At 49.7% G+C, this 12,862-nt stretch overlaps 1 non-coding gene and 2 pseudogenes across 1 annotated transcript in view; all 3 read left to right on the top strand.

Annotated features, from left to right (window-relative positions):
* The first annotated feature begins 8,696 nt into the window (after nucleotides 1–8,696).
* LOC122376946 lies at nucleotides 8,697–10,566 on the top strand (annotated as a pseudogene).
* Nucleotides 10,567–10,737: 171 nt separating this feature from the next.
* On the top strand, nucleotides 10,738–10,894 carry LOC122376944 (annotated as a pseudogene).
* A 227-nt stretch (nucleotides 10,895–11,121) lies between these two features.
* The window catches only part of LOC122376948, a 3,766-nt gene continuing 2,025 nt past the window's right edge, over nucleotides 11,122–12,862 (top strand). Inside the window, exon 1 of the ribosomal RNA XR_006255721.1 lies at nucleotides 11,122–12,862. This exon is cut by the window's right edge and continues 2,025 nt beyond it. This is a non-coding gene — a ribosomal RNA (large subunit ribosomal RNA).

Genomic DNA, 12,862 nt, shown 5'->3' with positions numbered 1-12,862 from the left:
CGGAAGTGCTCTTCCGCGTTCCGCGCGTCTCATATTTCGGCACGTTTGCACCGGCTGACTGTTTTCGACCGCACCCGGGCCGAGTCACCGCGGCGAAATCGCGCTGTCGTACCTCTGGCTCGTACCTCTGGCTCTGATCTCGTTTTACAGTCATTTTTGACTGTCTCGGCGGTGAGTACCACTCTCGTTTTACAGTCATGTTTGACTGTCTCGGGCCGAGTCATCGCGGCGGAACTGTGCTGTCGCACCTCCCTGCATTTCTGACGAGCGTGCACAGGTCAGCTATGCAGTACTCTGCTCAACCATCACACAGACACATAAGTCCCTTGAGACTAGTCTTTATGTACTCTCCTTAACCGCCCACTTGCCTTCCCACGACATATGCCAAGGGTACATTCGACAGTGCCGCCGGCAGCGGGCAAGTTGGACCGGCTGCCCGATAAATAGCACGTGTATCCAGCTGCTGACAGGGCCAAACACATGTGCCAAAATTAGCTGCAACGCTTGATTTTGTGCTCATTTTGTCGTCAACTACACTCGCTTGTACTGTTAATGAGACCAGTCGAACGCTTGTCCACACGGTACTCGTGGGTGCAACACGGCACTCGCGGTTCGGTTGTACCGCTTACGCCAGAGCACTAGTAAGCGACAGAAAAGCCTTTGCCTACACAGCATATGCGCGTAGCTGTCATGGAAACACGTGTGGTGGAAACACAACACGTGACAACACCCAGGTCAGGGCCACCAGACACTGTTTTTGTTTTTCGAATCGGTTCGAAATTTACTGAATTAGTAAATTCTTATGCGAAAATTGTTTCCCCTTATTTCTTAAATAAAATAGACAGGAAAAGTTCCTACCCCAGTGATGTAGACTGACCATATCAAATTTGTATTGCAGCCAAGTGAAGCAAGTAAAAGTACCATGGCAGACTGCTACATAGTGGACTTTGACAAAATGAGCCTCGACAGATTGCTACATAAGGGACTTGTATTATGTTGTCGTGTATTGAATGTTTGGTATTGCCTGTGTTGTATTGCATGTATTGACGTGTGTGGTATTGACAGTATTGGCATGATGACAGTATTGACAGTACAGGCATCGAGTAGAAGCTTCTAAAGGGACCAATGTTTGTCTATACACCCCTTAAGTGGTCTTTAGGCATATGAGTCAATACAGAGGTCAACTTAACAGTCTCTCCTGCCGAAACTAAGAAAGATACAGAAACTCAGTTACCGCTATTCGATAGTCCTTGAATGTATCTACAACATATAGGAAATTCAAGGTCTTGACGTTTTTGGTCTGACCGCCAGGTGGCGCCAAAGTTGACATATATTTGCGCCACCTGGTGGTCAGTTGTAGAAGCTTGACGAAAACGCGGTTCTAACATGTTGTAGCCACATCAATTTTGCATCGACTGACACTAAAAACTTGAAGATCAGTTCAGTCGTTTTGAGTGTAGAAGCTTCTAAAGAGACCAATGTTTGTCTAAACACCCCTTAAGTGGTCTTAAGGCATACGAGTCAATACAGAGATAAACTTAACAGTCTCTCCTGCCTAAACTAAGAAAGATACAGAAACTCGGTTACATTTATTCAAACGTACTTGAATGTATCTACAACATATGAAAAATTCAAGGTCTTGACGTTTTTGGTCTGGCCGCCAGGTGGCGCCAAAGGTGACATATATTTGCGCCACCTGGTGGTCAGTTGTAGAAGCTTGACGAATACGCGGTTCTAACATGTTGTAGCTACATCAATTTTGCATCGACTGACACTAAAAACTTGAAGATCGAATCAGTCATTTTGAGTGTAGAAGCTTCTAAAGAGACCAATGTTTGTCTATACACCCCTTAAGTGCTCTTAAGGCATACGAGTCAATACAGAGGTCAACTTAACAGTCTCTCCTGCCTAAACTAAGAAAGATACGGAAACCCGTTTACCACTATTCGATAGCCCTTGAATGTATCTACAACATATAGGAAATTCAAGGTCTTGACGTTTTTGGTCTGGCCGCCAGATGGCGCCAAAGTTGACATATATTTGCGCCACCTGGTGGTCAGTTGTAAAAGCTTGACGAAAACGCGGTTCTAACATGTTGTAGCCACATTAATTTTGCATCGACTGACACTAGAAACTTGAAGATCGGTTCAGTCGTTTTGTGTGTAGAAGCTTCTAAATGGACCAATGTTTGTCTGTACACCCCTTAAGTGGTCTTTAGGCATACGAGTCAATACAGAGGTCAACTTATCAGTCTCTCCTGACTAAACTAAGAAAGATACAGAAACCCGGTTACCACTATTCGATAGTTCTTGAACGTATCTACAACATATAGGAAATTCAAGGTCTTGACCTTTTTGGTCTGGCCGCCAGGTGGCACCAAAGTTAACATATATTTGCGCCACCTGGTGGTCAGTTGTAGAAGCTTGACGAAAACACGGTTCTAACATTTTGTAGCCACATCAATTTTGCATCGACTGACACTAGAAACTTGAAGATCGGTTCAGTCATTTTGAGTGTAGAAGCTTCTAAAGAGACCAATGTTTGTCTATATACCCCTTAAGTGGTCTTAAGGTATACGAGTCAATACAGAGGTAAACTTAACAGTCTCTCCTGCCTAAACTATGAAAGATACAGAAACCTGGTTACCACCATTCAATAGTCCTTGAATGTATCTACAACATATGGGAAATTTGAGGTCTTCACGTTTTTGGTCTGCCCGCCAGGTGGCGACAAAGTTGACATACATTTGCGCCACCTGTTTGTCAGTTGTAGAAACTCGACCCGGCATGCGGTTCAGATATGTTCTAGATACATCAATTCTGCATCGACTGACACTAGAAACTTGAAGATCGGTTCAGTCGTTTTGAGTATAGAAGCTTCTAAAGAGACCAATGTTTGTCTATACACCCCTTAAGTGGTCTTAAGGCATACGAGTCAATACAGAGGTCAACTTAACAGTCTCTCCTGCCTAAACTAAGAAAGATACAGAAACCCGGTTACCACTATTCGATAGTCCTTGAATGTATCTACAACATATGGGAAATTCGAGGTTCGTATTGAAGTATTGTATTGTATTCGAGTATTGTATTGAAGTGTGCTTCAACATATGTTTGACCAGGCATCGAGCGACCGCCGTGTCGACCGCCAGGCCTCCGCAACACGAGGCCGTGCGGCCGCCACTCACTAACGCTGCTGAAAACCGATACGGCGCCGGGCAGCGCGGAGTCGTATCCAGCCGGCCGCGCGACGACCAGTGGTTTTACACTTGTCACTTACCGGGAATGTCTGAGGCAACGTGGCACGGCAACCGCCGTTTCTGTCGACTTAAGCTGTGTGTATTGTTGATTTATATGGTATTGCCAGTATTGTATTGATGGACTTCAACACATGTTCGACCAGGCATCGAGAGACCGCCGTGTCGGCCTCCGTAACACGAAGCCGTGCGGCCGCCACTCACTAACGCTGCTGAAAACCGATACGGCGCCGGGCAGCGCGGCGTCGTATCCAGCCGGCCGCGCGACGACCAGTGGTTTTACACTTGTCACTTACCGGGAATGTCTGAGGCAACGTGGCACGGCAACCGCCGTTTCTGTCGACTTGTGCTGTGTGTATTGTTGATTTATATGGTATTGCCAGTATTGTATTGATGGACTTCAACACATGTTCGACCAGACATCGAGAGACCGCCGTGTCGGCCTCCGCAACACGAAGCCGTGCGGCCGCCACTCACTAACGCTACTGAAAACCGATACGGCGCCGGGCAGCGCGGCGTCGTATCCAGCCGGCCGCGCGATGACCAGTGGTTTTACGCAAGTTATCAACCGGGGATGCCGGAGGCAGAGGTAAATTAAGGTACACGGTTTTCCGACCCAGGATCGTTTAGATCGTAGTTAGGCCTATCATATGCTGTTTGAACTTTGAAAATTGCTCGGTAACTTCGGAGATAACACGTGACAAAGTGGCAATTTCTCTTCCTTTCCTGTTCCGTCATCGGCTGAACTAGTTCAATGAAACTTGGTCACCAGGTAAGATTCGGGTATAGTTATCAGGCGCTAAAAATATTTGAAAATCGGATAGTAACTTTTTGAGATAATTACAAAACGTTGTTTTTTCTGGTGACCTAATAAGTTGTAAAAGGTCTCCTACCCATGACCAGGTGTATCGTAGGCAGGGCTATCATACGCCGTTTGAAACTTGAAAATCGGACAATAACTCCCGGTGATATATCCAAAAAGCTGCTATTTTGATGACGTCATAAGTTTTTTTAGGTCACGTGGTGGACCAACCCCCTTCACCGTTTTTCACCTCTGTGAGCTTATGTTTTGGCCCGACGTGAAAATGATTGTGGAACAATATTAGAAGATTCCCTGAAGTATCCAACGCCGTTTACCGCTTCCCGCTAGCTTGCTTCGTTTTTAAGATATAGGGTCCTGAAGTCCACGTGACATTACCTGGTTTCGTTATGTAGCAATCTGACGGTCACCCGCAGCCTTCCGCAGGGCGCCTGAATCACTAAAAACACAACTTTTTATGAAAAATAGAGCAGCTAGAAGAGTCTCCTACCCTGGTATCGCTTTCTTATCCCATGGGACATCTTTTGCAAGTTACCGCGGTTTTCCATCAGCTGTATTTGCAAAGAAATGAGCATAAATGTTTTTTGCGGGTGATGTCAGATTGCTACATAAGAAACAGGTAACGACATTTTTGGACCCTTTCAAGCAAGTCATCCCTTAACTTCAGATATGCCCGTACTCCCAAGATCAAGAGGCATCTTCTGCAACATTTCTCATCTTGGTATTGAAAAAAAAGTTTTGACATGTGAGTTTCTGTTGAAGATAAAGTGATTTGGAAAAAAAGTCGTAGGACAGCAAAGTACACGTGAGAGGCATGCTCGTGCCGTAAAAAGAGTTCAGAACAGATAGTTAATGTTTGAGATATTTGACATTCCCTATCCTTATGTAGCAATCTGACGCAGATTGCACCAACAGGGAACGGTCACCTACAAGAAAAGTATCAATGGGAAGGAAACAAAACTTGGCCAACAGATAGAGCAAACAAAGGTCTACACAGCCCTGCAATTAGTTTTCTGATATCTCTGCTTGTTTACGAAAAAAACGCCTTATGCAGATTGCTACATAAGCTCCGGGGTGAACTATACCGGGTGGCCATTACCTGGCAAAAAGGAAAGAGTCATAACTCAAAAACTACTCGTTAGATTTTGTTCAAATTTTGCAAACACAGAGTCATTGACTATGTTAACCATCCGTAAGAGTGACAAGAAAATCAAATGACTCAATTTGGAGTCATGGCGAGAGCCCGCTCATCACCCCAGACCCGAGATCTGCCAAACAGGTAAAGTTGAATAACTTGACAACGAAATGAGATAGAGAGTAGCTGCCAGCGGCGATGAGATGTCCTTCACCTCTTCTAGGGCGGACTGGGAGAGTAGAAAGGATAAAATCAAACCGAGTTTTTGAAATTATGACTGATAGTGCATGAAGAATCGCGAAACCCTCATAGACACTGAAGGCCCGATTTGACGACAAAACAGAAATAATAAAGATAGAAACTAAAATCAAACAGGGATCGATAGAGAATTGTCTGGGGTATCTAATGATGGCCTTTTTTTCCCAGAAAAACACTTTTGAAATTTCCGTGCGATGCGAAAGTTTCGGGTAAAAAAAGACGGGTGAGTCGTGAGGGGAAGTCAAATAACTTCTACCAAACTCGCTCAATTTTGGTAAAAAAAGTATCAGAGAGTCTTACCGGTCATAGGAAGGTAATCTAGTGCCTAAAAGTTCATTTCTATGTCCGGGGTGATAGATACCCAACATCCCTGTTCTTATGTAGCATATGACATGCAGCGCCCGACAGTCGTGAGACAGGTTAGTTTTACCCTACTGATGATGGGTCGTGACGATGGTAATCATGCTCAGTACGAGAGGAACGGTATGGTCGGACATTTGGCGTAACACTTGGCCGAGCGGCCAGCGGTGTGATGCTACCATCCGATGGATTATGTCTGAACGCCTCTAAGACAGCATCCAGTCCATTGAATATCACGATACTTTGTGTGCACACGCTGGTGATCCACCCATGACAGGTACACGCAAGTGTACACGAGTACGGGCTGATTGGTTGTCGGCGGCGTCATCGCTCGACGTCGCCTTCGCCAGTCAACACAATTCACGCTGTGCGAGTGCATCAAACGGTCTGTAAACGACTTTCAATATGGGTCGGGGTGCTGTACTCCTGCGAGCAGCTAAACACTGCGAGCGGTTGAGACTCATCCCTTGATCTGAAAGTTTGTTCGCTCTGACGAACGTTACCGTTTTCATATATGTTATTTTGAATCAGCACAGTATCGCCTTCGTGCGGTCTCTTTTTTACAGAGACCGTGTAGCATATGGGTTTTGTGTGTGCCCTTGTCCAGCTGACTAGGCTCTTGATCAATTCGCCATTTTCTCGACAGTGTATCGTCCGGACGGTCGCAGCAGCCCGTGGCGGTGATTGACGCGGCCCATCGCCTGTTGGTCAACGACATCGTGAGAAACGCCGCCTCGCCCAATCAACGCTCACCACTCGGGTGAGTGTCTGTAGACTTCTCATGTTGCGTGTGCTCGCTATTTTTTTTTCTTTTTATCGGCACACACACACTCACTCGATCCGCATAGCATGGCACGACTCAGTGTAACCTAACCCGTCCGTATTGAGAAGGTGAGCGAATGCTGATGACCTTGTTTAAATTTTCGCGGTTGTTCTGGGCTCATTTTCCTTGTCTCTTTCTTCGTATTGAAATAAGCGCGCTGTAGTAAGTATTTAATGCAATTTGTGTTTGTTTCTTCCACTGTTCGCATTGAAGTTATATCTGCTACCATTTCGTGTATATCTACCTGTATCGCCCTGAACCTTTCTTTTAGAAAGGTGAACCATTTGTTATCACGAAACGATTTGACTCAAGTTCACTTTGTTTCATAGATCAATTATACATCTCAGTGCATACGTTGTGTTGTCATTACACCTAACCTATTCCAACCTAACCTAACCTAACCTAACCTAACCTTACCTAACCTAACCTAACCTAACCTAACCTAACCTAACCTAACCTAACCTAACCTAACCTAACCTAACCTAACCTAACCTAACCTAACCTAACCGAACCGAACCGAACCCAACCGAACCTAACCGAACCCAACCCAACCCAACCCAACCTAACCTAACCTAGCCTTATCTAACCTAACCTAACCTAACCTAACCTAACCTAACCTAACCTAACCTAACCTAACCTAACCTAATCTAACCTAACCCTACCGAACCGAACCCAACCTATATATATATATATATATATATATATATATATATATATATATATATATATATATATATATATATATATATATATATATATATATATATATATATATATATATATATATAATATATATATATATAATATATATATATATATAATATACAGGTTGTCTGAGTGTCTCCGTTCCTGACGCACATTCTTTGGCCGGCAGATCGGAACTGAGCACTCGAAAAATCAACAGTCGGCGCACGACCGAACGCTGAATTCACGTGCTTCTGTCATCGGGGCGCCTCTTTCCGGAGATGCTGGCTGTCCACCGGGCGGCGAAAAATACGCACACGTCAGACGGCTGCCGGAGCGTGGGAAAATGCGACCGGATGAAATCAACATCGCACGTGCGTCGGTGAGCCAGGGCACCCCTGTGGCGGAGATCACGGGAAATGCCATTGGGACATAGCGTGCCAGTGTTTGGCGTATATCTCAGCTTCTCGACGTCCGATCGGCACGGGACAAACACCGGTCGACCCCGAATGTGTTGGTGTATCATTTTATGACCCAGTGCGACGCGAAGCGAGCGGACATCGCTGGTTTATTGGTCCTGTAATTGATCTTATGCCTTTACGGCCGGCTGGCCAGCGGCTCGTGGGTGCCCGGGCGGGCGCCCGGTGGCCGGCGCGCCCGGTACGTCGTCCTTGGGGCGCCGCTAGCGTCGTCGGCGGCGCGGGCCGATGCCGTCCGTCGCCCACTGGCGGCGGCGCGCGCGCGCCGAGCGGCATTTTCGCCGCGTGGACCAGCGCACTTCTGGCGTGCACAGCACGGAACAGTGCGTTCGGCCAACAGAGAGTGTACAAAAAAATAGAGCTGCCAAGAATTTCGCCCTCCGTATATTCAATGTGCAGCCGATGGGAGCGCGCGCCACCTAGCGGGGAGCCGGTAAAGCTTAAGAGCGCACGGCAATCGGTTAAAAACTTGTGGCGGCAATCGTCGTGAGGTGGCGAGCGAGCGAGCGAACAGAGCGCGCACGGTGGCCGTGCGGCGGACGGCCGGCCCGAATGTGCGCGTCGCCATCGCGTTACCAGTCGCCCCACGAGCAGACGTTCGCCAGAGCAGAGACAGCGCAGTTGCGCCGCGGTGACTCGGCCCGGGTGCGGTCGACAACAGTCAGCCGGCGCAAACGTGCTGAAATTTGAGACGCGCGGTGCTCACCGCCAGAGACACTCTCGCTGAGACGAGTCTGTCCGACCACGTCGGACGCACGAGCGTGAAATGCGATCGCCCGTTGCAAAACGAACGGCACATGTCGTACATGAGTGCTGTTTCGGCGGCGTCTGACGCCGCCGACACTAAGCGCCCGCGCAGTGCAGCTGCGCGCGAGCGTCTTAGATACCTGGTTGATCCTGCCAGTAGTGATATGCTTGTCTTAAAGATTAAGCCATGCATGTATCAGTACAAGCCTCACTAAGGTGAAACCGCGAATGGCTCATTAAATCAGTTATTATTTACTGGCCGAGACAGTGATACATGGATAACTGTGGTAATTCTAGAGCTAATACATGCAACCGAGCCCCAGTGCCGGCTCTCGGGTCGGCCGGGGCGCTTTTATTGGCTGAAAACCGATGATCGCCCTCGTGGCGGTCGTTCTCCGATGAATCACAATAACATTGTGTGGATCGTACGGTCTTGTACCGACGACGCGCCTTTCAAATATCTGCCTTATCAGCTCTCGACGGTTTGCTAGTGGCTGACCGTGGCTCTGACGGGTAACGGGGAATCTGGGTTCGGTTCCGGAGAGGGAGCCTGAGAGATGGCTACCACATCTAAGGAAGGCAGCAGGCGCGTAACTTACCCACTCCCAGTTCAGGGAGGTAGTGACAATAAATACCTTACAGAGGTCTCGTTAACCGAGATCTCTCAAACGGAATGAGTACAACGTGAATCCTTTAACGAGGATCGACTGGAGGGCAAGCCTGGTGCCAGCAGCCGCGGTAATTCCAGCTCCAGTAGCGTATATTAAAGCTGTTGCGGTTAAAAAGCTCGTAGTTGGATATCAGTGCGTGTCCGGTCCGGTATGCCTGGCGGCGGCGCTCGCGCGTCACTGCTGGGCTCCCAAATATCGGCTGGCCGCATTCAATCGTGCCGGATCCGTCGTCGGGCCGTTCTTCGGAGGGGCCTGATGGCGACCGGCGACGTTACCTTGAACAAATTAGAGTGCTCAAAGCAGGCTCTTAATGCCTGTATACATATTCATGGAATTGGAGAATACGTCCCTGGCTCGATTTGGTTGGTTTTGAGAGTCGAAGGGAAATGATTAATAGGGACTGACGGAGGCATTCGTATTGCGACGCGAGGGGTGAAATCCTGTGACCGTCGCACGACGAACTACTGCGAAAGCATTTGCCGAGAATGTTTTCATTAGTCAAGAACGAAAGTTAGAGGTTCGAAGGCGATCAGATACCGCCCTAGTTCTAACCGTAAACGATGTCGACCAGCAATCCGCAACGGTCACTACACGGACTGTGCGGGCAGCTTCCCCGGGGAAACCAGAGTTTTTGGACTCCGGGGGAAGTATGGTTGCAAAGCTGAAACTTAAAGGAATTGACGGAAGGGCACCACCAGGAGTGGAGCTTGCGGCTTAATTTGACTCAACACGGGACAACTCACCAGGCCCGGACACCGTAAGGATTGACAGACTGATAGCTCTCTCTTGATTCAGTGGGTGGTGGTGCATGGCCGTTCTTAGTTGGTGGAGTGATTTGTCTGGTTTATTCCGATAACGAACGAGACTCTGGCCTATTAAACTTGAAACTGTCAGTCTCTTGTGACTGCGGTTTGCTTCTTAGAGGGATCATCGGCGTCCCAGCCGAAGGAAATGGAGCAATAACAGGTCTGTGATGCCCTTAGATGTTCTGGGCTGCACGCGTGTTACACTGAAGTGGTCAGCGCGCCGTTCAACACCCCTCTCCGTGAGGAGCTGGGCAAACGTTTGAACCCTTTTCGTGATGGGAATTGGGGGTTGCAATTGTCCCCCATGAACGAGGAATTCCAAGTAAGCGCAGGTCACTAGCCTGCGTTGATTAAGTCCCTGCCCTTTGTACACACCGCCCGTCGCTACTACCGATGGATGATTTGGTGAGGTCGCCTAGACTGGCTGCTGGCTTCGGCCGTGCGGCCGGGAAGACGCCCAAACTTGGTCGTCTAGAGGAAGTAAAAGTCGTAACAAGGTTTCCGTAGGTGAACCTGCGGAAGGATCATTCTCAGTTGTGTGCATATTTCTGTGCATGATTGTTACCGTCATTCTGTCCGGGACGCACATTCCCCGGACGGAAGTACTGAACACGATGTCACTATGGCTTCCATATGTGTACATTTTTGAACGCCAACATAGGACCTGCGCCCTCGGTCCTATTCAAAAACTAAACATTGGGCTCCCATGGCAGCGGATCACTCGGCTCGTGGGTCGATGAAGACCGGGGTAAAACCCGAGACAGTTTGCGAATTGCAGGACACAAATGATCATCGACAGGTTGAACGCAAATGGCGGCTTCCGATTTCGGTCGGCAAGCTCAGTGCTCTCGAGGGTCGGTTGACGAATCTGCGCATCAACGCAGCCGTGGACGTTTCGTCATCTGTTGTTATGGCCGGTGCGCGTGGCACCGGCCGTGGCCGACAGTGTTCAAATGGCGTCGTCTCAAGTGCCAATTCTGGCGTCGTCACAGCGTGTGCTCTCCGCGCGTTTGGCGTCCGTGCCCTGACACAACATGGCGCCCGCCCGCGGACGGACCACACGTCTCTGTGCTCTCTTATCGTTTCGACCTCGGGGGTGCTGGACTACGCACTGAACTTAAGCATATCATTAAGTGCAGGAAAAGAAACCAAATGGGATTCCCATAGTAACGGCGAGTGAAGTGGGATGAGCTCAGCACCGAAGCCGGCGGCCGAGAGGCCGTCGTGCAATGTGGTGTTCGGGAGGGCTCTGTCCGTGTCCGGTGTCGGTCCAAGTCTCCTGGAAAGGAGTTCCGTGGAGGGTGACAGGCCCGTGCGACCGATCGCCGCGCTCGCGGACGAGTCCTCCTTCGAGTCGGGTTGCTCGCTAATGCAGCCCTAAGCAGGTGGTAAGCTCCATCTAAAGCTAAATATAACCACGAGTCCGATAGTCAACAAGTACAGTGATGGAAAGTTGAAAAGTACTCTGAAGAGAGAGTCAAATAGCCCGTGAAGCTGCCAGCATGGGATTAAGCGCACGTGTGACGCGTGTCGTCGGACAAATAGGCGCTCGTCGGCTGACGCACGGTGCGCGCTCGGTATCGGAAACGGTGCCGGCGCGTGCTGCTGTCGGCCGGTCGGCGGCGCGCTTCCCTTTGTTTGACATTGGCAGGTCGGGGCCTCGTTGTCCGGTCTTATTGCCGGTCGTTATCCGTCGAGCCGTGTCGGGCCGGCGCCGTCTTCGGACGTGTGCCGGTGCTCCGTGGAATGTGCGCCTCTGGCGGCCACGGCCGGCCTGGTCTTCGGTGCAATGCGACCGCTGGCAAACGACTGGGCGACGGCCAGCGCAAATCGACTCGCAAGAGTCGGCTCGGCCTTTGCGTCGTCACGTGCGGCCCGTCTTGAAACACGGACCAAGGAGTCTAACATGTGAGCGAGCGATTGAGATTGTCGAATCTCAAACGCGCAATGAAAGTGAAGTGTCGTCTGACGGCACGAGCGGAGATCCGTCGTCACTCGTGGCGGCGGCGCATCCGCGGGCCACGCCATCGGCTGGCTTGCTCTTCACTGAGCACTGCTGAGGCGTGGACCTAGAGCCCACACGTTGGGACCCGAAAGATGGTGAACTATGCCTGGCCAGGATGAAGCCAGAGGAAACTCTGGTGGAGGTCCGCCGCGATTCTGACGTGCAAATCGATCGTCTGAGCTGGGTATAGGGGCGAAAGACCAATCGAACCATCTAGTAGCTGGTTCCGCCCGAAGTTTCCCTCAGGATAGCTGGCGCTCGTGTGATACGGAGTTTCATCCGGTAAAGCGAATGATCAGAGGAGCTGGGCTCCTTGCGAGCTCAACCTATTCTCAAACTTTCAATGGGTGAGACGTCTCGCTGGCTTCACTGCAGCGACGACTCTGAATCCGAGTGCCCAGTGGGCCACTTTTGGTAAGCAGAACTGGCGATGCGGGATGAACCGCATGTCGAGTTAAGGTGCCTAAGCGGACGCAAATCAGATACCATGAAAGGTGTTGATTGCTCACGACAGCAGGACGGTGGCCATGGAAGTCGGCACCCGCTAAGGAGTGTGTAACAACTCACCTGCCGAAGCAATCAGCCCTGAAAATGGATGGCGCTAAAGCGTTCCACCGATACTCGACCGTCGTCGGCAGGCGACGTGCATGCCACGTCTCAAGCCACGACGAGTAGGGCGGCGCGGTGGTGAGCGTCGAAGGCGTAGCCGTGAGGCTAGCTGGAGCCGCCATCGGTGCAGATCTTGGTGGTAGTAGCAAATACACAAGCAAGATCCTTGTGGACCGATGTGGAGAAGGGTTCCGCGCGAACAGTACTTGGAC

Source organism: Amphibalanus amphitrite, unplaced genomic scaffold, assembly GCF_019059575.1.
Source record: "Amphibalanus amphitrite isolate SeventyFive unplaced genomic scaffold, NRLGWU_Aamphi_draft 002417F_arrow, whole genome shotgun sequence".
In the NCBI taxonomy this organism is placed as follows: Eukaryota; Metazoa; Arthropoda; class Thecostraca; order Balanomorpha; family Balanidae; genus Amphibalanus; species Amphibalanus amphitrite.
This window is presented reverse-complemented; position numbering and strand designations above follow the sequence as displayed.